The sequence below is a fragment of the Neltuma alba genome, unplaced genomic scaffold (genome assembly GCF_004799145.2).
Source record: "Neltuma alba isolate B1F8T4 unplaced genomic scaffold, ASM479914v2 tig00004909_pilon, whole genome shotgun sequence".
Lineage (NCBI taxonomy): Eukaryota > Viridiplantae > Streptophyta > Magnoliopsida > Fabales > Fabaceae > Neltuma > Neltuma alba.
In genome coordinates, this window is record NW_021633905.1 from 58,389 (window position 1) to 85,697 (window position 27,309).

General features: G+C 30.1%; 1 protein-coding gene across 1 annotated transcript in view; it reads left to right on the plus strand.

Annotated features, from left to right (window-relative positions):
- Nucleotides 1–27,309, plus strand: part of LOC114746124 (uncharacterized) — a 65,222-nt gene that overhangs the window by 37,016 nt on the left and 897 nt on the right. The gene's annotated exons all lie outside the window — the stretch shown is intronic.

The window sequence follows — 27,309 nt, forward strand, 5'->3', positions numbered from 1 at the left end:
AGTATGTGCAGAAACTTATGCCTCCTTACTTCATGAATGAACCAAACGATGAGGGCAAGACTCCATGGATGATCTTCGTGGAGCAACACCGAGAGATGTTGGGAGAAAGTAACCAGTGGGTGAAGGAAATGTGTGGGCATTACATGGTTGCCGCCACCCTTATTTCCAGTGTTACGTTTGCGACGTGCTTCCAAATCCCAGGGTGTTATGACAGCCAAAAGGGCACACCAATTGTAGGATCTAGCACCGCTGCATTTCAATTGTTTGCTATAACCGGGCTTGTTTCCTTTTGCTTCTCCATCACTTCTTTGGCTGCCTTTCTTGCCACTTACTCCTCACAAAGTAATCAATACGAGCATTATCGTCGAGCTTTGCCCTTGAAGCTTCTTGTTGGCTTTTTCTCCTTGTTCGTCTCCATTGTCTTCATGTTGATTTCCTTCTGTGCTGGCCACGTCTTTGAACTTTATCCCAACCACAAGTCTAAGTGTATCCCATTGTAGCTTTCTCTCACTTCCATTCCTCTTTTCTTTTACTCTGCAACACAAATCCCACTTTTCTGGCAATTTCTCGTAGCTAGCTTTGTAACTGTGCCATCCTCTAGGCCATTCTATGTCGGACAGCAGCGGCCAGAAATTGGTGCTGAAGAAGTAACGGAAAGAATAGAAGAAGAATCCAAAACGCCGGTCACCAAAAGAATAGTAAGGATGAGGAGACCAACCGTAGAAAGAGTCAGCTTTGAACGCCCCCGCGTCTCTTCTTGAGAGTTCATTTACCAGGGTAATCTTGTTTTCCAGGTACATCTAATATCTTTTTATTTTATTTTATGCATCCAAGATCCAATCTTATTTTTAGTAAATGGAAGTGATAAGGTTTCAAGTTCAAATTTGGCAATAATATGTTCATATATGCGTGTGTTTAATTATATAAAATTTAAAAAAAATATTTTTTTTGCCATCCAAAAAAATATATGTTTATTCTTTTTGATTTTGGACATATCTTTACTTTCGGGTTGGTGGTTATATCTAGTTTGAAGTTAGTTTAACTATTTTTTTCATTTAACATTCAATATCTTGAGTTTAGAATGTTTGTAAGTGTATAAGTACTGTTGAAAAAAATACTTGAGAGTACTGAGTGAAACTTAACCTATTATTAAATTGCATATATATATATATATATTTTCTATATGCCATATTCACATTATTCATTCACAGCATGTGCAGGAACTTACGCCTACTTACTTCATGAATCAACCAAACGATGAAGGCAATAAGATTCGATGGATGATCTCCAAGAAGAGACACCGTGGCATGAGTACTGGAATTGATTCCGTCATAAATAATTTATGGGTTTCATCATTTTGTATGAGGAAAGCAAGAGCTTTCTTTTACTTTTATTTTATCGTCGTCGTCGTCGTCATCTGTGATGTTAGAGTACTGACCGTGTATTTTCTGGGTGTCTTTTTGATGAATAAAAGTAATACTGAAGCCAATTGGAACGTATTTCTCAGATTTTTCCTTTTATTTGTTCTTTTCCAATCAATATTTTTTTTTTTTATGGATGACGCGATCAACTTCAAGGGAATGCGACGCGTATCTGTTTTAAATTTTGTTTTGTGGTCCTCCTCTTGAACTCGGGGATTTAAAATCTCAACTTTACCTCTCTTACAAATATTAAACGCAAACAAAAATGAGAGGTTATGATCTTTATACTATAAAGTAATTGAACTCTACTTTAATGAGGCCAGTAAGAGGGAGCTCGCAGGCTTTGCTCCGGTGTGGGTAGTGCGTGAAAGCCGCAGGGTGGGTAGTTTTCTCCCCAGCGGGAGAGGTTGTATGTGTGAGTAGTTTTTCATATATCACTCTGTTTTTATTTATAAGTTATTTATTAAATAAAAAATTCTTCCTGAATGTAATTAATGTGGTTTTTTCAATTTTATCATTTTGAATTAATAAATGTATAGAGAGAGATAAAATAAACATGTGAGAGAAATATCAAACAAAGTTTTAATACTCTCTTTTTAATACGGGCACAAGTAAAAAAAATTATTAATTTAATATATTTTTTAATCTATAATTTTAGAGTATAAATGACTTATAAATAAAAATAAAGTGATATCCCAAAAAAAAAATCTAGAGATGAATGATCAGAAAGTTGTCATTATGTCCTTAGTAGAAGCTTCGGACTGACAATCCCACGCTTAAAGAAAAATTTAACTATTTAAGGAAGGTGTTTGATAAGTCACGGTATCCTAGTTACCAGCATGGGTCCTTAATATAAAACCCTTATACTAGTGTATATAAGGGTCTTACATTTAAGACCGGAGGAGTATTACTTTCTGTTCTTAATAGGTAAAAACTAAATAATTAATTTAAAAATATTTAAAAAATTAGTTAAAATTATTGTGTAATGAAACTTTTAATACGTGCAACTATTATAATAATTACTTTAAAAAATAAATAAATTATAATCTTATATTTAAGATTAAATTAAATATTAAATTATCTTTTATATCAAGAATCGGAGGTAATATTTATTTTTTTATTAAGATATAAATTTTTGAGTGTGCACTCAATTTTTAATACAACTACACTTTAGGAATTTTTAATGCATTTTTTATTTTTACTGTCAATCAATTACATTCCATGTCTCTCTTTTATTTTTTTCTGTTTCATTCACCCTCATCTATTTTTTCACTTGTTCTCTTTCAAGCCTATCTTTTTTATAAATAAGACTGTTTTTGGAAAATAAATTGTATTTTTACAGATATATTGCTTTTAATTAATTTAATATATGATTTGATTATTTATATCTTATAAAAAAGAATAGAGATAGTGTCTCATCCCGTACTTTATAATAGTAATAATAATAATTAAATATTCCTCCCATAAATGACTTATAAATTAGCTATAAGACGGAATATATTTGAATTTGGAAGAAATACGTTCCCCTCCCTCTTCTCATCAAAGTTTTTTTTCCCCACATTTGCTTTTCACATGCTATTTTTATTGTAGGCAGCCTAACTCTTGTAATTATACATATTTTTAAACTTTCCAAATATCGCGTCAAATTTAATGGCTATTAAATCACTATAATGGTTATTAATTGATATTGAATGGAATCAATTTTTCAAACCTACCCTTGCCTAATTTAAATTATCCAGTTCCCTAGCTATCCTCATAAAGTTGTTGCTGTAAGAATTAGATATGCAGAAGGTAACAGATTGGAACTATTATTATACTTATAATTCTTGTTGTGTGTGTGTGTGTGTATTATGTATCATTATAAAACATAGTTTCGAATGTACATTTATATACATATAATTATTATTGAGTATATATTACCTATTAATTATGTATTATAATTATATTTATTCAATTTTAATAATTATAACTTTAAATTTTATATATTAAATGTTTATGCTTTAAATAAAATTATATACTTTAAAAAAATTTAAATAAAATAAAGGTAAAATAGTCCATATAAAAATATCTGTCTTTTGAACTAATTAACGTAACTAAAATCTCCCTCTCTTCTCATTAATCAAACCTCCAATTTCTCCTTGGAGCTAAATACACCCTTAGTCATTCAATTTTTATTAAAAAAAACATTCATTAAAACACAAAAAATGTAAATTAAATCTTTAATCAAAAAAATCTAAAGTAAATCAAAATTCAAAGGCGGCAAAAGTATGGTGGAGAAGGAAACCACCCTCCTTGTGGATGCATGGAAATATTTTTGAAAAAATAATCAATAAATAAGATACTCCTCCGGTCCTTAATATAGGACCCAATTCTTGAGTTGGTTTTGGTCCTAAATATAAGACCAATTTCTCATATTTATTAATTTTCTCTAAATTACCCTATGGATACTCCTTCCTCCGGTCCTTAATATAGGACCCAATTCTTGAGTTGGTTTTGGTCCTAAATATAAGACCCATTTCTCATATTTATTAATTTTCTCTAAATTACCCTATGGATACTCCTTCAACCATAATCAAATAGAAGAGGGAGAATGGGGTATTAAGAAAGATGATTATGATGTTTTAGGAAAAATGTGTCACTTTTTTTATGATTAACTAATTTACCTAACTTCCTTAATCTAATCAAATTAGTTAAATGGGTCTTATATTAAGGACCAGAGGAGTAGTTAATTATCAATGTTCTCTGACAAAAAAAGAAAAAAATTATCAATGTCCTTACTTTTTTCTTCTTTTTCGGTGGGTAGCAACGTTCCTTGTCTGAGACGAATTTTTTTGGCCACTGTTTTTTTAATATGGAAATTAATTTTAATCATTAGAGAAAACGTACATAATCAATCTTATATATGCATTTTCAATCAAATTTAAATTAGATGAATGTTAAACCTAAAAGAATTAAAATAAATAAAGAATATTAACAATAAGAACTAGTAAAGAGGAAATCATGTGTGAAAAATTTAAACGTCCAAATGTAATTAAAAATTGATATTCAATCTGATCCTAAATATAAAATTTATTAAAAAGTCTCGATTTCATGCTAATTAGAAGATTTAATTTTTTTTTAATCTTTTTGCTCACAATATCCTTATTTACAGGGTTTTTTTTTCATCTATACGCATTAAATAGTAAAAATAATGGGGGTAATAAATGGGTAATATCTGAAAATGTAACAAATTTAGGCACTACTCACCCTATCCTTTTTTATAAACAGCAATTACCATACTCTCTTATTTCTAAAAATAAGCAATATTTGCAACGAAACTCTGCTTTCTTCTTTCTCCAAAGTAACATTCTATATATGGTTTGTACTATAAGAAAGCTAAGTTACCCGACAAGGAAGTAAAGACAATAATGTATGGCTTTGTATTATAAGAAAGCAACTGATTAACTTGCTCGCTTAATTAGCATAAATAGAGGAAGATAATTGGAGATTTGTATTGCAAATTAGCAATCGTACTTGTTTCTCTCTGCTTCTAGCCACGTAGCAGTATGAGGAGACAAATGGCTTCTTCTTATATGGAAGCAAAGCATAATATTTACAGAGACGTGTGGGATGAAATTGGGATGAAGTGGTGGAGATAATGAGGCAGCATCCAGATGTTCATGCCACAAAGATCACCAAATCAGAAGAGAATGTACTGCACTTGGCTATCACTCTTCATGCACCAGAGGCCATTGTTATGGAGCTCATTGATGATGTTGGGAAGAACAACCCAGAAGTTACCATGGAGATTATCACAGCTCAGAATAAGCACCAGGATACTCCTTTGCACTGTGCTGCCTCCCGAGGCTTAACCTCTACATGTGAACGAACACTACGCTTTGATGAAAGGCTTGTTCTTAAAAGCAACAAGGAAGGAGAGACGCCTCTCTTCCCAGCCGCTCTTAACGGTCACAAAGATACTTTGCAGTATCTTCATTCTGTTTGTAGTAAGATCCCCACAACCAAGTTTTCAGAACTCTGGAGAAGGGAAAATGGTGACACTATTCTTCACTGTACTATTCAAAGAGAATACTTCGGTACGTTAAGTTCATGATTTATATATATATATATATATATAGTAAGTCTGAAGCGTTTTTGAATTGATTTCTGACAGATAGTGTGTTTGCAAACTTGCTCTGGGGGCTACGACTGGCATATCATATAATTTGCTCTATGGTGATGATTATGAAAAGATCATCGTTAGCTATGAGAACAAGGAAGGAGTTACACCTCTTCAAGTCCTTGCTTCTGTTCCATCAGCTTTCAGAAGTGTTACACGCCTAACATCGTTCCAAGGACTCTTGTACAGGCGTGAGTATATGACATTTTTTGTCTTAAAGTATTAGTGTAAATCCTGGTGTGCTTGATAATTTAATTAGTTATGTGATTGCTATAAATTGTGTCAGTATATTGTTCGTCAACTAAAGACTTAGATGTAGAGCAGCTGAAAATTGATGATCAAACTCAGAATGAAGATCAGATTTGGAGGTAGGAAAATCTGACTCTTTGAGGAAGATCCATGATGCCGCACCAGAACTGTGCCTGAAAATGACGAAGCTAGGTTCATATATATGCCTTCCTCAATAATAATCTTTGATGCTTTAACCATTTTTTTTCTTTGCTGTATTGTTGATGACTTTCTTTTTCTTTGGCTTTCATGTGTTTGACTAAAGGGTCAATAAAGAAGATAAAAGAGAAATATCTATGGGGTAAGCTAATCATGAACAAACTTTTGGAGCTAAATTATGAGTACAAGTACAGCGAAAATCATTCTGCCCAAGCAATGTTACAGATCTTAGTGAGGGGCAAGGTAAACCAAACTATATGCGAAAGATAATATTAGAACCTTTCGTTCAGATTTGGACTCGAATTTTCTGATGAGTTTGTTAATGAAACATCATTGGCAGCAAAGTCGACGTCATCCTCGAAAAAGGACAATAAATCGACAGCATTGTTGGTGGCAACAAAGTACGGTCTGCTGGAGCTCGTGAAAAAAATCCTTGACAGACTTCCGGTGGCGATATATGACAAAACAGAAAAGAAGAGAAACGTTGTACATACGGCAGTACAAAAAAGGCAAACCCACGTGTTGAGGGAATTAATGAAACACCCACTTTGGGATAGCCTCATAGAAGATGTGGATGCCGATGGAAATAACGTGTTGCACATGGCAGCATTTCTACCAAAACGCATGCCTTGGGAAGTATATGGCTCTGCACTCCAAATGCAATATGAAGCCAAGTGGTTCCAGGTAGAAAACACTTTAGTTACGTGTCTGTAGCCGTTTGGAACTTCTTAAAATAATCACTTTTGTAAAAACATATATTAGACCATAGGAAATAAGATAGATCTGACATTGACATTATAATATATCTGAATTGGATTGCAGTATATGAAAGAACGCCTACCATCATATCTATACCCCATGGAAGAAAACAACGGCGACACTCCGGAGGAAATCTTCGTGGCAGAGCATAAGAAATTATTGAAGGAAAGTAACGAGTGGATGAAGGACACTTCAAGTTCTTACTCCATTGTTGCAGCACTTACTGCCGGTGTCACCTACGCAACATCGTACACTGTCCCAGGAGGCACAAATAATACTATTGGAAGACCGCCGTTAGAAGCCCAAAGTGCACTAAATGTTTTTCTGATCGCCATTTTCTTCTCGTTTTGCTTCTCTACCACTTCCTTGGCAGCCTTCTTGGCGGTTTACAGTTCGCGGAAGCAACCAGATGATTTTCGTAGGAACTTGCCGCTGAAACTGTGTTTTGCGTTAACGTCATTTTATGTCGCTATCGTATGAATGATAGTGTCTTTTGTTGCGGCCCATTCACTTGAAGTTGACCCCAAAATGAAAGCTAAGCTTATCCCAATGTCCAGTTTGATTTTCCTACCATTGTTGTTTTACACATTAGCTCAGATTCCACTCTACTGGGATCTGGTCAGAGCCTCTTTCAAGAAGGTGCCGCAGCCAAGATACATGGGAGAGAGCTTAACGATCACTATTCCCAAAAAAAGAAGCAGAATGTAGGATATTGTTTCTTTTATTGACTGTACAATTTTCTTTTTCCATATTGCCATTGGATTGAATCAGATTCGAATATTGTTGTGTCTTAGCTCTTCTTAATTAAAGTGTTTTTTTTTTCCCCCATTCATTCAGATTCAAATTCAATTGGTCATATCTTACTTTATGTAGTTACGTGCCTTTCAGTTAGATGAATACCCCAAATTCCTATAACTAAGTATCGGATTGTGTTCGTAGACACTATCACATGTTCTATGCATTAATATGTGAAGGACAAATATTCAAATAATGTCTCTTAATTTCTTCTTCCAATTACTTAAAAAAGGCAATATCATGGGCCCATGGGAGGAATATTACTTTCGTCTCATACGTTGGAAAGAACATATATAAATATATATATATATATATATGTATGTATGTATACATGGTAACCTTGAAAATCTTAATGTGGGCCACTTTTTCATATATCTCAACTTGTCTGCAATTGTTTTGCTCATCAATGCTGCTTGAATATTAACAGAAACAAGATGCACTCGGTGTGGCTTTAATAATTCTTATCAAAATTTCGCACACTTATTGTCTTCTAATTATTTATAAAACTTAGATTTATCATAAAAACAGGAAAAGAAATTATACAAATGCAGTTAAATGATCGGGGATGCTTATTTTGGTCGTTTTCTTCTCGTTTGTGTGTGTGTGTGTGTAGAGAGGGAGTCCAATGGTACTTGGTGTGCCTTTTGCATACAAGTCTGCTTAGGATCCGTTTGGATTAGCGATTGGAAAAGTAGCTTGCTGTCAATTTAATTTTTAAAAAATTTAAATTGGGTAAAAGTTAAATTGAGTAATGTCAATTATGTTTGGATTGAATTTTATGAAAGTTAGTTTGTGAAAGTAAGATGTTTGGCTTATGATTGAATAAGTAATTTTAATTTGTAAAAATATCAAAATGAGTAAGACTTTTGTTTTTAAATAAGAAAATGAGTAAGACTTTTATTAAACAATGAAAAATAAAAAATTATCAATTTACATAATATAATAATTTTAAATGATTTATCAGCTCATGTTGATCTCATATATATATATATATATATATTATCATTTATTATAAGGGCATATTTGAAAACAAAAGCATATTTCTAACTTATTTATTACTTTTAACTAAGTTTAATTAATTTTTTGTTATCTGTAATTAGTTATCTGAAGCTTATAATAAGAACCAGAAGAGGTAGTAAATTTCTTAACTTTTTCTCTCTTCATATTTCAAAAGCCATAAGTCATAAGTCATAAGTAGTTGATTTTACCTATAAGTTATTGTAGCTTTTTATGCAAAAGTCAGATTGCTCCATCGCGAACTCAAACACCACAAATCTTTCAAACTTGCTTCTGCTTGAAAAAAAAACTCTCCAAACAGTGAGCCAAACAGGTTCTTAGTGCTTTTGCGATTTGTGGTTTCAATGAAATTGGAATGTCGATGGCCAGAATAAAAAAACAAAAACCTTATGTGGTTTACATGATAATTTGTTTTAGTAAGAAATTTTTGTAGCAAATAAAATTCAAATACTATCTCTTATCTTTAATATAAGACATAATTGACTAATTTGCAAAGATTAAAAAAATTAATTAAGTTAGTTATTTGTAGTAATAAATATTATCTTTCATAATATACATTTATTAATCATATGTATTTGAATTACAAATCAATAGTAAGTCCTTAACATATGCAACCGCTATAGGGATTATTTGAGAGTAAAATAAATAAATATTGAAGACAGAGTGGCTTGAGTCTTATATTTAAGACTAAATTAAAAAGCTAAGGTAACTCTTATATTAAGAATTGGAGATTGTATATGAGAGGAGGCCTATTTAAGAAGTTAACAAACTTAGCAATTATCATTTTATAGTCGTATTCATATTGTTTATTCATCAATGGCATACCGTACATATATCACTCAAATACAAGAAATACGCACTGATTTCTTTCTTTCTTTCTTTTTTCATCATCTCTCCAAATATACATTATATAAGTGCAAAGATATCATTGTACAACGCGCCCACGCAAAGTGGCAAACTCAGAAAATTGGAATAAAACAACAGTTAATCACACGTCTATGCTTTCTCCTTTTTCCAAAGTATCATTCTATGTATGGCATGTATTATGCTCTTCCAGATGATTAATATAAAAACTATTTAACTAATTTGAAAAAATTAATTAAGAAAATTAAATAAATGAATTACTGTGACAAATTTGACATGATCTTACTAAAATATGCATATATAATATGACATTATATATCATTTTATAAGTTAAGTAAATTAGTTTGGAAAAAATAAAATAATAAATATGAGAGATTAAGTAGATCAAGATCTTATATTTAAAACCAAATTAATCAATGCTCCTATATTAGGGATATGAGGGAGCTAGTGTAACTTTTTACGGGTGATAAATATTACTAGTGGAGTTAACTAAAATTATTTAGTTCATGAAGTAAGTCAAAAAATTTCTTAAATTGGAATTGACAGTACGAGTAAGCTTGCCCTGGCTAGATTTGGCTATATCATCATCCTCTCCATCTCCTTGTGGTGTTATTTGCTATAGACAAGTAGATCCAACATAACAACTTCAGTCTTTAATATAAGAGCTAGTTAACTAATTTGAATAGTTAAAAAAACTTGTTAAATTAGTTATTTGTAATAAATTGATATTGTATTTTTTAAAGTATCCATATTAATCAAGTGTATTAGATAGAACTATCATTATTATAAGGATTACTTTAAAAAAAATGAATAAATATAAGAGGCAAAGTGAATTGGCCGGGTTTTATATTTATGATTAAAATAAAAGTTAAATGAGCTCTTACAGACCGGAGGTAGTATTCAATTAAATAGGGCCTTGTTCATTTAAGTTAATTATTTAATACATTTTATATAATTTATACATAAATCTATCTGTGAAAGTAAAAGAAGAAGAAAATCAAATCCGAAACGTGAAACACGAAAAAGTAAATGAAGGGATGATGATTCTAAACGAAGAAATTAATTGTCTTTCCCTTTCTCTATTTTTTTCAAAGGAATTATTTTTTGCCCACTTGTTGGCTTGTCTTCAATGGATGATATGATATAAATGAAGAATATGGATGGACCAAATTCCAAGCAAGTAACACAGACCAAAAGAAAAGTAGGAAGCATCTGTGCTTTTGAATTAATTCGCCTGGAATTTTTGTTAATCTATATGGCACAATTAAAATTCAAATACAAACTAGTTAATTCTGCTTTCCTCTGGCTTTCCCTCATATATACACGAAAGTTTGTAAATAATATACAAGGATTATATATTTCTAATACATATTTTAATATGTAATTGTACATTGACCATTTGAATAGAAGATCAGGAAATGTCACCAAACTTTATGTAATTATATTTTTACTGATATAATTGATCATTTGATCAAAGCATGATGATAATATGGTATGTATTATGCACACACACTTTATTTTCGTTTAATCATATCACAAATTTTTGAATATATTTAACTTAAAACTTTCATGCTTAATGGAATATAATATTTATGCTGATTGTGCACGTATGTATATATTCAAACCAGAAAGGATATGTGCATATTTAATCTGGGACTCCTCTAATGTGCCGCCATTGATCCCTGATGTGAATGTTATAATACTAACATGATCTTTAATATAAAAGCTAGTTGACTAATTTGAATAAATTAAAAATTTTGTTAAGTTAGTTATTTATAATAAATAGATGTTGTCTTTTCTAAAATACCCTTACTAGTCATGTGTATTAGCTAGAACTACTATTGAATAAAATATTTAACATGAGCAACTACTACAAAGACTACCTTAAAAAAATAGATAAATATAAGAGACAAAGTGGATTTAAGTCTTATATTTAAGACCAAATTAAAAATCAAACTAGCTCTTATATTAAAGACCGGAAGTAATACTACTTCCGGTCCTTAATTAAAAAAAAAAAGTTAACTAGTTTGATTATATTATAAAAACTAGCTAATTTAATTATTTGTAATAAATAGATATTGTCTTTTTAAAAATATCCTTGTTAATTAAGTGCATTGGTTATAACTACCATTATTACAAAGATTATTTTCAAAAAAAAAAAAAGATAAAATATGAGTTGGAGTCTTATATTTAGGATCAAAATAAAAATTAAATGAAATCTTATATTAAGGAAGTAATTTCTATGCAACCATAGTGTCGTAAGATTTGCAATGATTAACATTTTGTGGAGGATTATTTCAGGAAAAATGTTTTAAAAAAAGTACTTGTTGAATTTAAAATAATAAATAAGTGATTTTGATAGATTTAACTTATCAAAACTATTACAATACATTACAAAAGCTGTTAGCATAACCTATTTATCTTTAATATACTCCTTTGGTCCTATTTATAAGACAAAAAGAGAAAGTTTTTTGTCCTATTTATAAGTCATTTTATTAAATTTTTATTGTGAATGTACTATATTGTCCTTCATTTACTATAGTGTAGGTTTTTTTTTTAAAGGTGTATATATTAAATAGGGGTAAAGTTGAAAAATTGCTATATTTTAATGAAAAGTTAATGCAATTTAAAGTTTTTCTTAGTCTATGTGAAACATGTGATAAGTGTCTTATAAATGAGAGTATACTTCTTTTTTTTTGTTATTTTCCCATTACGTTATCGTCTTGATTCTCTCGTCAATTTAAAGTTGAACATGCATGTCTTATGTAAAAGGCTAAAGTATTCATTTAGTCTCTTAACTTTATGCAATGTTTTAGTTTAGCCTCTTAATTTTAAAAAGTATACTTTTAGTTCTTTAACTTTAAAATTGGTCGTTTTAAATGATATTTTTTTATAACAATCATGATTGTTTTGAAAATTAAACTTAATATATTAGCATTTAATAATATTGTATCAATATTTAAGAGCTCAATATCATTGTTTTGTGTTAACAGTTTCAAGGTTAAAGGATTAAAAGTTTACTTTTTAAATTAAGAGACCAAAGTAAAATCTCATGTAAAGTTAAAAAACTAGAAATATACTTTACCCTATGTAAAATTACAAAACGAGTCGAGTCCTATTATTTAAGTTTTTGTTTCTTTAATTTGCCGGACCCTCTTTCTTTCCTTTTGGACAATATGATTTCACAAATTCACGTACAATGTCAAGTAATACTTCCTCTAATTTTTTTTAATAAGAAAGAATCTCTCTTATGATGATTTTTAAGTAATAAAATTTTTGTCTAAAATTTTAAATTAATATTTTCATTTTACCCTCATTAAATATATATACACACTTTACTTATTATCCCTCTGCAATAAATTACTCTTATTTATGCTTATTATGTCTTTATAATAAATATTAACTCATGAGTATCTCTGATCTCCTTTACTCTCTTCATTAGTAAGGGGAAATTTACTGTACAAATCTTGCATATTTATTGTTTTTAATTAAATTAAATTAATATTTCGAATCATACGATTTTGATAATTATTTGTTATAAAAGGAAACGGAATGAGTAATAGGATAAGCAATCAATAAAGTCCAGGATATAACAGGTAGATGGTTAGGTCCTTTAACGCCCTTGTTTGCTTTATTTTGTCTTACACCACGAAAAGAATAATTTAGCCAGAAGTGTAGAAAGGTAGCAGGCTTGTTTATGGAGCAACAAGAAATAAGGAAGCTATACACACACACATATTCTGTTACTATGTATAAGTCATTTGTAAGAAAAAAATTATTGTATAAATATACGTAACTTGTAGAGTAATTAATAATTTTTTTTAATTTTATCCCTGTCAACTTTATAAATGTAGAGAGAAATATAAAACATAAGAATAATTACAATAAGATTCCCAAAAAAAAAAAACTAAAAAGTTCCAATGACAAGTTGAAAGTTATCATTCCCTACTATAGAACTTATCATTATAAGTTGCTCGATTGTCATTAGAATTTTTTAGTAATTATATTTCTTAATTAAGACTATTGCAATTCTTCCTAAAAACATATTGTTAATACCCTTTCTTTAATAAGGGCAAATTTTTTTTAAAAATTACCAATTTAATTAAATAGGACGTTGTTCCATTCAAGTTAATTATTTAATACGTTTTATATAATTTACAGATAAATCCGTCTGTGAAATTTTTTTTAAAAAAAGAAGAAAATCAAATCCGAAACGTGAAACACGAAAAAGAAATGAAGGGATGATGATTCAAGAGGAAGAAGCTAATTGTCTTTCCCTTTCTCTGTTTTTTTTTTTTTTTAGGGAGGAATTATTTTTTGTCCACTGGTTAACTTGTCTTCAATGGATGATGCGATAAAAGTGAAGAACATGGATGGATTACATTCCAAGCAAGCGAGACAGACAAAAAGAAAAGTAGGAAGCATCTGATTCGTTTGGAATTTCTGTTAATCAAAATGGCACAATTAAAATTCAAATACAAATCAGCTAATTCTTCTTTCCTTTGGCTTTCAATTCCCTCATATATACACGAAGGTTTATAAATAATATATAAAGATTATATATTCCTAATACTTCTTTTCATATGCAATTGTACATTGGCCATTAGAATAGAAGATCAGGAAATATCACCAAATTTTATGTAATTATCTTTTTATTTTAATATAATTGATCATTTGATCAAAGTGTAATAATAATATGGTATGTATTATGGGCACACAATTTATTTTCATTTAATCATATCACAAATTTTCAGGAAAAATGATTAAAAAAAATACTTGTTGAATTTCAAAATAACAAATAAGTAATTATGATAGATTTTAACTTGTCAAAGCTATTAGAATAATAGTTAAAACTATCAGCATAACTTATTTATTCTGTGAAATTTAATATTTTTTTTGGTTATTTTCCCATTATTTTGTCATCTTAATTCTCTCGTTAATTTGTGATTGAGTAAACGTGTCTTGTGTAAAATTACAAACTGAGTCGAGTCCTATTATTATTTATGACATATATAAATAATATAATATGGCTTAAGGTCAACATTCTAATTTTTGTCTCTTTTATTTGCCGGACCCTCTTCTTTCTTTTTGGACAAGAAGACCCAACGTCTTGTACCCCGTCGGATGTAACCGGCTATGGTTTTACAAATGCACGTACAGTAATGTCAAGTAATACCTCCTCAGCTCCTCTAATTTTTCCTTTTAAAGCAACAATCTCTCTCCTCGTGGTTTAACAGTAATAAATTTTTTGTCCAAAATTTTAAACTAATCTTTTCATTTTATCCTCATGAAATACACACACACTTCACTTATTATTCATTTCCAATAAATTATTCTTATTTATACTAAACGTTCACTTATTATCTCTCATTTACTCTCTTCATAAGCAAGGGGAAAAATTACTTGCGTATTTGTTGTTTTTAATTAATATTTTGAATAGTATGATTTTAATAATTATTTCTCATAAAAGAAACGAAATGAGCAATGAGATAGCTAATCAATAAAGTCTGGCATATGCTGGGTCCTTTACCGTTCTTGTTTGCTTTATTGTGTCTTACACCAAGAAAAGAATAATTTGGCCAGAAGTGTAGAAAGGGAGCAGACTTGCTTGGAGCAACAAGAAATAAGGAAGCCACGTATAGACACACGCGTATTACTCTGTTAACTTTCCCCGAGTATAAATAACTTGTACGGTAATTAATAGTAGAGTTTTTGCTGAATAGTGTGTGTGTGTCCGTCTGAACACATCGGAGAGAGATGAGTTTAGTTGAGGAAATGAGGCAATTGCGGCTTGGGTCAAAGAGGTGAGATTGGGAGGCTGCGCTGGGCATAATGAGGGGCCGGCCACCATGTGCAGAGCTGTGGCTGGCCAAGATGAACAAGTGGGCTGACACTGTGCTGCACGCAGCTATCCTTTATTGGACACCACCCCGCATCGTCGATGAGCTGCTCGAAGCAATGGCCGGAGGTGAAGAAGACGTCCTGAAGATTCTGTGGGCAACACTCCTCTTCACTGCGCCGCATATAGAGGCTCTCCCTTGTTGTGTCGCCGCATCCTTCATGCCCTTCCCACCGATGAACAGAGAACCCGCGCCGTAATTAATTTAATCTCTTTTATTGATTACATGATGCACACGCATCTGCATCATGAGATTGGATCTCAATTATTCTGTTTTTAATTAAAAACATGCTTCACGAATTTTTTAAAAAATATTTTTTGACGATATTAATGGTCTGAATTAAAATATTTATTTTTAAATTTGAGAGAAAATATGTGTAATTAAAGCAAAATAAGATAGTGGTTAGAATACTTCACTCTAATTATTAACGTTGCAGGGTGTAACTAGCATAGAGGGGGGCAAGGGGCATCCATCCCTAGGGCTTCAACTATTGACACGTTTTTTTAACCTATTCATTATTAGATTTTACAAAAGTAGGTGACATTCTGATATCTAATGTTGCAGTTTTGAATTCTTCACAATTTTTATACATATAAATATATATTAACTATGCAGTGTTGGATATTTTAAAAAAATCATTAAAAAATTTATGTTCATACAATTTTTTTGGTCCTTTAAGTTTGTTTTTATTTTGGCTCTGGTCTCTCAACTTTTTTTTATTTAAAATATTAGTCCCTAAAATTTAATAAAAACTTATACCATATTGTCCAATGAAAGATCAAAATATATAGTTTGAAACTTGAGAGACCAAAATTAAAATAAAAACAAATTTGAATTACCAAAGATTATATTAGTCCAAAAATTTAAAGTTGTATTATTTCATAATATATATTGGGATGTCACTTATTTTATATAAAATTTAAAATTTATTGATGATGATGATGATGTTGAATGTTGATTATTAAGGTTCTGAAGCGTAACAAAGAGGGAGAGACGCTTGTGTTCTTCGCTGCTGTTCATGGTCACCCAAGGGCCTTCTGCTTTCTCAGTGACTTCGTAGAACCTAGGCATACCACAACTCCCTACGTGAAGCCCAGTGGGAATTTTGTACTTCATTTAACCATTCAGCGAAAGTATTTCGGTCAGTGATTTACTTACTTTGAAAATAAGTTAGTTAATCAGTTCTTCTACTCCCTTCGCTTTAAAATGTAAGTTACTTTTTAGGAATTTTTTTTAATCCATAGTATAAATTATTTTGAGAATAATTAATACTTATTTGCTAATTTTATCCCTTTAATTAATGCTTAAAGATGACTCCTCATATTTTTCTCTCTTTCTTTCAAATCCTTAATATGGGTAAAAGGGAGAGGGGAAATTTCAATCGAAGACGTGTTTAGCATAGTTCTAGTAATGATGACATGGTTAAAAAGGACTTATATATTTTGTACCAGAGGTATTGTTTATTTAGGACTGAATAGAATAATATTTTATTCAAAATTACATTCTATGATGGTTTAGTTAATTAATGAAATCCTTTGCTTGATAAAAGGTATCAGAGTGTATACTACTTTCGATTCTTAATATAACAGTTAATTAGAAATTTAATTAAATCATAAATATAAGACTCAAAACTATTTTTTTCTAAATATTTATTCATTTTGCCCTTAAAATAATGATTACACGTGTCAAAGAATTACTATTGTAATGCGAACACACATGACTAAAAAAGTTATTTTAAAAAATATATATATACTTATTATAAATAACTAACTTAACTGATTTTTATAATATTCATAAATTAGTTAGTTATCTAGCCTTCTATAGTAATATAATTGACTTGAATTGATCATTAATACAGAATTATCATTCCGAATAATGCGTCTCCTCCCCGACCTGGTTTCCATCATCAATGAAAAAGGGCATACCCCTCTGTACATCCTGAGCTTTATTCCTTCGGCGTTCAGGAGTGCCCCTCGCCTGAGGTGGTGGGAGAGGCTTTGGTACCCCTGTAAGTGATCTTAATTTAGTCATGTGACAAATTAAAGCTCTTATGTTTCAATTTATAAGCTCTCTTTTTTCTTTTTTCAAACACCGAAAATTACAGTTAAAAACCTAACCTTAACTTTTCAAAAAGATGTACTCCATCTAGTCATATATAATACTGCATCTGGTGCTTAACTAGAAGATTAAATTTTATTCTAAATATAAGATCTTAATTTATTTTTTTTCTAAATTTATAATATTTTATCTAAAATATCTCTATTGACTGTAAGAGGTTTCATCAAGAAATAATTCCAATGCACATTACTAAAGAAGGTAATTTAGGAAAAATTTATCACACATTTATTACAAATTGACCAACTAAATTAGTTTCTTTAATCTTCCTAAATTACTTATATAATTCTTATATTAACAATTGGAAATATTGTTTGGAAGTAAGTTAAAGTATATTTTTAGTTTTTCAGCCATACAAAAAGTTTCAGTTTGATTGCTTAACTTTAAAAAGTATTTTTTTTTAGTCTTTTAACCCTAAAACTGTTTATAAAGAATGATACTATTGAGATCTTGGACGTTAATAACAAATTTTTAAATACAAATATATTAAGTTTAATTTTCAAAACAACAATGATTTATATAAAAAATTATCATTTAATACTAATAATTTTAGAATTAAAAAGCTAAAAATATATTTTTTAAATTTAAGAGATCAAACTAAAATATTGTATAAAATTAAAAGACCAAATGTGATTTTAACATTGAGATTATTATTATCATTAGTGGTATCATTATGATAATATTATTACCTGAATAGAGAATTAATTGAAATGACGTTGCTGACGTAATGATCATACTCCTATTTCAGATTGGCATTATGCTGGACAGCGTGATCAGTTTCCCACGCGTGTAGCTCTTTTCGGATTCTCCATTTTAAGGAGTACCATAGGTAATTAGTTATTAATTTTAATGCTTAATTAGATCTTTTTTTTAACCTGCACTTGCACGCCTCAAAGCATAAATAAATAATAATTCATTTACCAATTTTCGACTCCTTATTATAAGTTGCCTATAGAAGAAATATTTTTAGTTCGAAACATAAGTTCATTTAGAGGGTTGTTACTTATTAATAATTATTTTTCAATCTTAACCTTATTTAGTTATCACTGGGAAGAAAAGAAAGAAAGAAGATTCAGAGTTAATAATGATTTGATGAATTGTTCTCATAAATAATAAATCAACGGTGCAATCATGCATTCCAGAAAAAAATTAAAATTAAAAGGGAAAATCCCAAAAAAGTGATAGCTAAATTTCAAAATTCTAAATCAGTATTAATTATTACACTCATAAAGAAAATGACTACATTCAAAGAGCAAATAACAACCCATTTTTGTAGTAATTCCTGATTTGGTATTTTGAAATTCAGTAATCATTTTTTTGGGATTTTCCCAAATTAAAATATACATTTAGTGCTTTAAGTTTATATAAGGTTTTAATTTGGTCTCTTAGCTTTAAAAAAACATGCATTTTATCCTTTAATTCTAAAATTATCAGCCTAACTGACTATTTTTTGTAATAATCATAATTGTTTTAAAAATTAAATATATTATGTTAATATTTGGGAATGTTTTATCAATATTTAAAATCTTACTTTTTTTTTTGTTGGGAATTTTACGGTTAATAGATTAAAAATATATATTTTTAAATTAAATGACCAAATTGAATTTGTAAAGTTAAAAAATGGTATGCATTATGCACACACCTTATTTTTATTAACCGTAAATTAAATGACCACATAAATTGGTATGTATTATGCACACACTCTATTTTTATTTAATCATATCACAAATTTCCAGGAAAAAGGATTAAAAAAATACTAGTTGAATTCCAAAATGATAAATAACTAATTTTAATATATTTTAACTTGTCAAAACTATTACAATAGTAATCAAAACTATTACAAAAATAGTCAGCATAACTTATTTATCTCTTTGAAATTCAATAGATTTTTTTTTGTTTTTTTCCATTATTTTGTCGTCTTAATTCTCTTGTTAATTTGTGGTTGAGCACACGTGTCTTATGTAAAATTACAAACTGAGTCGAGTCCTATTATTATTTATGATATATATATATATAAATAATATGATATGGCTATTTTCTAAATGAGTAATATTTCATGTGGAAGGTCAACATTTTAATTTTTGTTTCTTTAATTTGCCGGACCCTCTTTTTTTATTTTTGGATAATAGGACCCAACCTCTTGGACGCAGTCGGATGCAACCGGCCATGGTCTCACAATGCACGTGGTTTAAAGGTAATAAATTTTTTTTTGTCTAAAATTTTAAACTAATCTTTTCATTTTACCCTCGTTATTTTATATATATATATATAGATACACATTTCACTTATTATTCATGTGCAATAAATTATTCTTATTTATACTAAATATTTACTCATTATCTCTCTTTTAGTTTTTTCATAAGTAAGGGAAAAAATTACTTACATATTTGTTGCTTTGAATTAAATTTAACTAATATTTTGAATAGTATGCTTTTTTTTTTGGGTAAAAGAATAGTATGATTTTGATAGTTAATCCTCATGAAAAGAAACGGAATGAGTAATGAGATGGGCAATCAATAAAGTCCAGCATAAGACAGATAGATGGCGGGGTTCTTTAACTTCCTTGTTTGCTTTATTCTGTCTTACACCAAGAAAAGAATAATATGGCCAGAAGTGTAGAAAGTAAGCAGACTTGTTTGGAGCAACAAGAAGTAAGGAAGCTATATACACACACATATTATTCTGTTACTATTCATAAGTTATTTGTAGGGGAAAAAGTTATTTTATAAATATAAGTAACTTGTAAGGTAATTAATAATTTTTTTAAATTTTGTCCCTATCGACTTAATAAATGTAGAGATAAATATAAAACATAGGAATGAGATCCTAAGAAAAGAAAATGAACACTAAAAGTTCCAATAACAAGTTAAAAGTTGTCATTCCCTACTATAGAATTTATCATTATAAGCTGATTGGTTGTCATTAGAATGTTTTAGTAATTATATTTCTTTCTTGAGACTTTATTGCAATTCTTTCTAAAACATATTGTTAATGCCCTTTCTTTAATAAGGGCAATTTTTTTTTAAAACATACCAATTTAATTAAATAGGACCATGTTCCATTCAAGTTAATTATTTAATACATTTTATATAATTTACAGATAAATCTGTCTGTGAAAATTTAAAAAAAAAAAGAAGAAGAAACACGAAAAGAGAAATGAAGGGATGATGATCCAAAAAGAAGAAACTAATTGTCTTTCCCTTTCTCTGTTTTTTTTAGGGGAATTACTTTTCCCCACTTGTTGACTTGTCTTCAATGGATGATGCGATAAAAGTGAAGAACATGGATGGATTACATTCCAAGCAAGCGAGACAGACAAAAAGAAAAGTAGGAAGCATCTGATTCGTTTGGAATTTCTGTTAATCAAAATGGCACAATTAAAATTCAAATGCAAATCAGCTAATTGTGCTTTCCTTTGGCTTTCAATTCCCTCATATATACACGAAAGTTTATAAATAATATATAAGGATTATATATTTCTAATACATATTTTCATATGCAATTGTACATTGGCCATTAGAATAGGAGATCGGGAAATATCACTAAATTTTATGTAATTATCTTTTTGTTTTAATATAATGGATCATTTGATCAAAGTATAATAATAATATGGTATGTATTATGCACACACTTTATTTTTATTTAATCATATCACAAATTTCCAGGAAAAATGTTTTTAAAAAAATACTATTTGAATTCGAAAATGATAAATAGCTAATTTTAATATATTTTAACTTGTCAAAACTATTACAAAAATAGTCAGCATAACTTATTTATCTTTTTGAAATTCAATAGATTTTTTTTGTTATTTTCCCATTATTTTGTCGTCTTAATTAATAATTCTCTTGTTAATTTGTGGTTGAGCACGGGTGTCTTATGTAAAATTGCAAACTGAGTCGAGCCCTATTATTATTTATGATATATATAAATAATATGATATTGCTATTTTCTAAATGAGTAATATTTCATGTGGAAGGTCAACATTTTAATTTTTGTTTCTTTAATTTGCCGGACCCTCTTTTTTTATTTTTGGATAATAGGACCCAACCTCTTGGACGCAGTCGGATGCAACCGGCCATGGTCTCACAATGCACGTGGTTTAAAGGTAATAAATTTTTTGGTCTAAAATTTTAAACTGATCTTTTCATTTTACCCTCATTAGTTATATATATATATATATATATATAGATAGATATACACACCTCACTTATTATTCATGTGCAATAAATTATTCTTATTTATACTAAATATTTACTCATTATCTCTCTTTTAGTTTTTTCATACGCAAGGGAAAAAATTCCTTACATATTTGTCACTTTTAATTAAATTTAACTAATATTTTGAATAGTATGATTTTTTTGGGTAAAAGAATAGTATGATTTTGATAGTTAATCCTCATGAAAAGAAACGGAATGAGCAATGAGATGGGTAATCAATAAAGTCCAGCGTAAAGACTGATAGATGGCGGGGTCCTTTAACTCCCTTAGAAAATAAAATAAATACAAAAAAATTTCAATAACAAATTAGAAGTTGCTGCTCCTTCCTATAGGACTTATTATTATTATTACAGACTGTTCAAATTGTCATTGAATTTTTTAGTAATTATATTTCTTTTTGGAGACTTTATTACAATGCTTCCTAAAACATATTGCAATTTTTGGTATAAATAAGTTATAAATAGAAGCAGAGTGATATATAAGAAACAGCAATAGTAGCGTGTGTTATATGGAGCCTATATATAGATCTCTTTTGTAGACATCCTGGTGAAGTATGTGTGTGTGCGCGTCTGCAGAGATCCTGTTGAATTATGTATGTGAGTGTGTCTGTCTATACACATCCGAGAGAGACGAATTTAGTTGGGGACGCTGAGAAGAATGAGGCAATTAGGGAACTGCGTCTTGGGTCAAGGGGCCGAGATTGGGGGGCTGTGCTGCGCACAATGAGGGGCCTGCCGCCATGTGCAGAGCTGTGGCTGGCCAAGATGAACAAGTGGGCTGACACTGTACTGCACGCAGCTGTCATGTATGGGACACAACCCCGCACCGTCGATGAGCTGTTCGAAGAAATGCCCAGAGGTGAAGAAGACGTCGTGGAGATTCTGTCAGCCAGGAATCAGTGGGGCAACACACCTCTTCACTGCGCCGCCGTTATGGGCTCTTCCCCGTTGTGTCGCCGCATCCTTGATGCCCTTTCCAGCCCGCAACACAGAACCCGCGCCGTAATTAATTCAATCTCTTTGATTGATTACTTGATGCACACGCATGTGCATGATGAGATTGAATCTTTAATTATTCTGTTTTTAATTAGAAACATGCATGCTTCATGATTCTATTTTTTTAAAAAAAATATTTTTTGACGATATTAATGGTCTCAGCTAATATATATATATATATATATTAATTTGAGAGAAAATATGTGTAATCAAAGCAAAATAGTGGTTAGAATATCTCACTCTAACTATTAACATTGCGGAGTGTAACCGGCATAGAGAGCGGCAAGGGGCGTCCATCTCTATTGCTTCAACTTTTCAAATGTTTTTTTCCCTATTCATTATTAAATTTTACAAAAAGTAGGTGACATTCTGATATCTAATGTTGCAGTTTTGAATTCTTCACAATTTATATATATATATAAATATATGTATTAACTGTGCAGTTTTAGATATTTAAAAAAAAAATCATTGAAAAATTTAGGTTCATACAATTTTTGGTCATTCAAGTTTGTTTTTATTTTGCTTTAGATCTCTCAAGTTTCTTTTTATTTAAAATATTAGTCCTTATAATTCAAGAAAAACTTGAACCATCTTGCCCATTAAATCACCAAAACCTATAGTTTAAAACTTGAAAAACTAGAACTAAAATGAGAACGCACTTGAGTTACCAAAAATTACATTAGCCCAAAAAATTTAAACTCGCATTACTTCATAGTATATATTGAGACGTCTCTTGTTTTATATAAAATTTAAAACTTATTGATGATGATGATGATGATATTGAATGTTGATTATTAAGCTTCTGGCGCGTAACAACGAGGGAGAGACGCCTTTGTTCTTGGCTGCTGTTCATGGTCACCGGGTGGCCTTCCTCCTTCTCTATGGCTATGCAGAACCTGAGCATGCCACAGCTCCTTACGTGAAGCCCAATGGGGAATCTGCACTTCACTTAACCATTCAACGAAAGTATTTCGGTCTGTGATTTTACTTATTTTAAAAATTAGTTAGTTAATTAGATCTTCTACTCCGTTCACTTAAAATGTTAAGTTACTTTTTTAGAAAATTTGTTTTAATCCATGGTATAAATTATTTTGAGAATAATGAATACTTATTTGCTAATTTTATCGCTTTAATTAATGCTTAAATATAACTCCTCATATTTGTCTCTCTTTCTTTCAAATCCTTAATACGGGTTGGGGGGTGGGAATTTCAATTGAACGCGGGTTTAATTACAAGTTATTTTTTCTTCCATAGTTCTAATGATGATGATATGGTTAAAAATGACTAATATATTTTGGACTAGAGGTATTGTTTGTTTAGGATCAAATGGAATGGAATAATACGTTATTCAAAATTACATTCCATGATGGTTTAGTTAGTTAATGGAATCCTTTGCTTGATAAATAGTACTGAAGTATATACTACTTCCAATTTTTAACATAAGAATTAGTTAAAAAATTAATTGAGTCATAAATATAACACCCAAATTAATTTTTTTTAATATTTATCTATTTTGCCTTTGAGTGATTTTTATGGTGATTACGCATGTTAAGGAGTTACTATAGTAATTCAAGTACATGTCATTAATAAGATTGTGCCAAGAAAAATAACATATATTTATTTCAAAGGACTAATTTTACTAATTTTCTTAATATTCATAAATTAGTTAGTTATCTAGCTTTTTATATAGCAATATAGTATCTTCAATCCTAAATATAAGAGCTCATTGACTAATTTGAGTAGATTAAGAAAATAAGTTAAGTTAGTTATTTATAATAAGTAGCTGTTGTCTTTCCTAAAATATTCTTACTAATTAAGTGTATTGGCTAAAACTGTCATTATTAGAAAGACTAATAAAAAAATACATAAATATGAGAGACAAAGTAGATTGAGGTCTTACATTTATGATCAAAATAAAAATCAAGTTAGATCTTATATTAATACCAGAGGCAGTAATTGAATTGAATTCATCGTTAATGCAGAATTATCATTACTATTAATGCATCTCCTTCCCGACATGATTTCCATCATCGATGAAAAAGGGCAGGCACCTCTGGACATACTGGCCTCTATTCCTTCGGCATTTAAGAGTAGCACTCACCTTCGTTGGTGGGAGAACCTTTTTTACCGCTGTAAGTGCGCCCACCTCCATCAATCCATCTAGAATTTTAATTATTTTTTTTATTTAGCTTTATTCTTATTAATTAATGACTATCTTTGACCTTTAATATAAGAGTTACTAAACTAACTAATAGATAAAAAAAATTATTTAAGATAGTTATTTGTAATAAATATAAGTTTATTTTCTTAAAGTATTCTTTTCATTATAATCATGACTATTTTTGAATAAAAATCCTTTGATATGTTTAATTAATATGAGTATTTTAAAAAGTAAGTTACAAAGTAAAAAAAAAAAAGTGAATTAAAGTTAGGATTCCTTGGGTCATAATTTTCCACCCCACCTTCTCTCCTCATGCGAAGTCATGTCTGATGCGGCCGCTCATTCAGCTTTTGTCCCCCCCCCCCTGGCCAAGTTGGATACAGCAATGGATGACAAGGATAAAATTTCTAAAAGGAGTTTTTAATTTTTTGAGTGGAAAAATTTATAAAGGGAATCAATGTTAAATTGTTAACATTTTGAAGGCAGTTAAATATTTAGAAACTGAGTCGTACTCAACATAATTACATCACTGGTCATGACTGACTTAAAAGTTAAAGCAGCCGAGAAGATTAATTTTTCTTAATTAAAATGATGTTGCTGACGTAATGATCATACTCCGATTTCCGAAGTCCTCCCGGATTTTGCTGGACAACCTGATCAGCCTCCCACCCATGAAGCTCCTTTCGGATTCTCCTTTTTAAGAAGTACCACAGGTAATTAATTATTAATTTTAATGCTTAATTAGATCTTTTCATTTACCAATATTCGACTCCTTATTATAAGTTGCTTATAGAAGAAATACTTTTAGTTCGAAACATAAGTACATTTGGAGGGTTATTACTTATTAATAATTATTTTTTCAGTCTTACTCTTATTTAATTATCATTGGAAAGAAAAGAAAGAAAGAAGATTCAGAGTTAAATATTAGGGAAAATGGCAATTAGGTCCCACTCAAGGAAATTAAATACAAAAAGGTCCCTTGAAATCATGAAATTATTCTGAAGTCCCAAGGGACCTTTTTGCAATAAATTTTATTTGTTTAATTACCAAATTGCCCTTTTTTTTTTTAAGTTTGCATTGACAACTGAAAGAGCAGTGGTTGACAAACTCAGGGTGCAGGGATTGACAACTATCGCGGCTGGTTTGACAATATATTTTCTCAACATATCACATTATAAGTTATCAAACCAGCCGCGATAGTTGTCAATCCCTACACCCTGAGTTGTCAACCACTGCTCTTTCAATTGTCAATGCAAATTTAAAAAATAAAGGGCAATTTGGTAATTAAACAAATAAAATTTATTGCAAAAAAGTCCCTTGAGACTTCAGAATAATTTCATGATTTCAAGGGACCTTTTGTTATTTAATTCCCTTGAGTGGGACCTAATTGCAATTCTCCCTAAAAATTATTTATACATACAGGGAGAGAATTTTAATAAGAATAAACTTGGGAAAAAAATTATCAATTTGAGGCATATTGAGTTATAATTTAACTATACGTGAAAATTAGTTGAGAAGGATTTACACATGGAAGTAGGAGGACTTGTCTGGAATTATGATCATAAGCACTTTTAATCACATACGTTTTATGTAAGCCAAAATAAAACTCATCACATATATTTACATTATATTTTATAAATTACGATTAAAAAAATGACTCAAAAGCTTAACATTTCTGTCCGTGGTTGGCAGAGAAGAAAAGAAGACATGTACTTGGTGGGGAGATCATGAAACAACTGGTAGACAATGACGCTTTTTTTGATGATTTGATGGAGATGGAGTTGTTGGGGAGGGATGACGATCATCCGGCGAACTTACGAATGCTAGGTCCTTCATATCAAGGTACTTGGATCCTAAAAATAAATTTTAAAAAAATGACTTTATTTAATTAATTTTATTATTTTTGTCTACATGTGGGTAACTGATAATAAGTATGCATCCGCATGTAGCATCATTATTAAGATGGACACCAAGACATGTATTTGGTGGGCGGATCATGGAACAACTGGTAGACAATGACGCTTTTTTTTATGATTTGATGGAGATGGAGTTGTTGGGGAGGGATGACGATCATCCGGCGAACTTACCAACGCTAGGTCCTTCATATCAAGGTACTTGGATCCTAAAAATAAATTAAAAAAATGACTTTATTTAATTAATTTTATTATTTTTGTCTACATGTGGGTAACTGATAATAAGTATGCATGCGCATGCAGCATCATTATTAAGATGGACACCATTGTTGAGAGCAACAAAACATGGTGCGACCGAAATGGTGCGGGCAATCTTGGAAAAAAGGCCATTTGCAATTGAGGATGAAACTGATGAGAAGAAGAATGTCATGTTGGTGGCGGTAGAAGAGAGACAGTCAATCCTATTGGAGCAGTTCAAGAAGAACCCATCCATCTGGAATCGGCAGCTTCACCATGCATCCGACGTCCATGGCAATACTGCCCTGC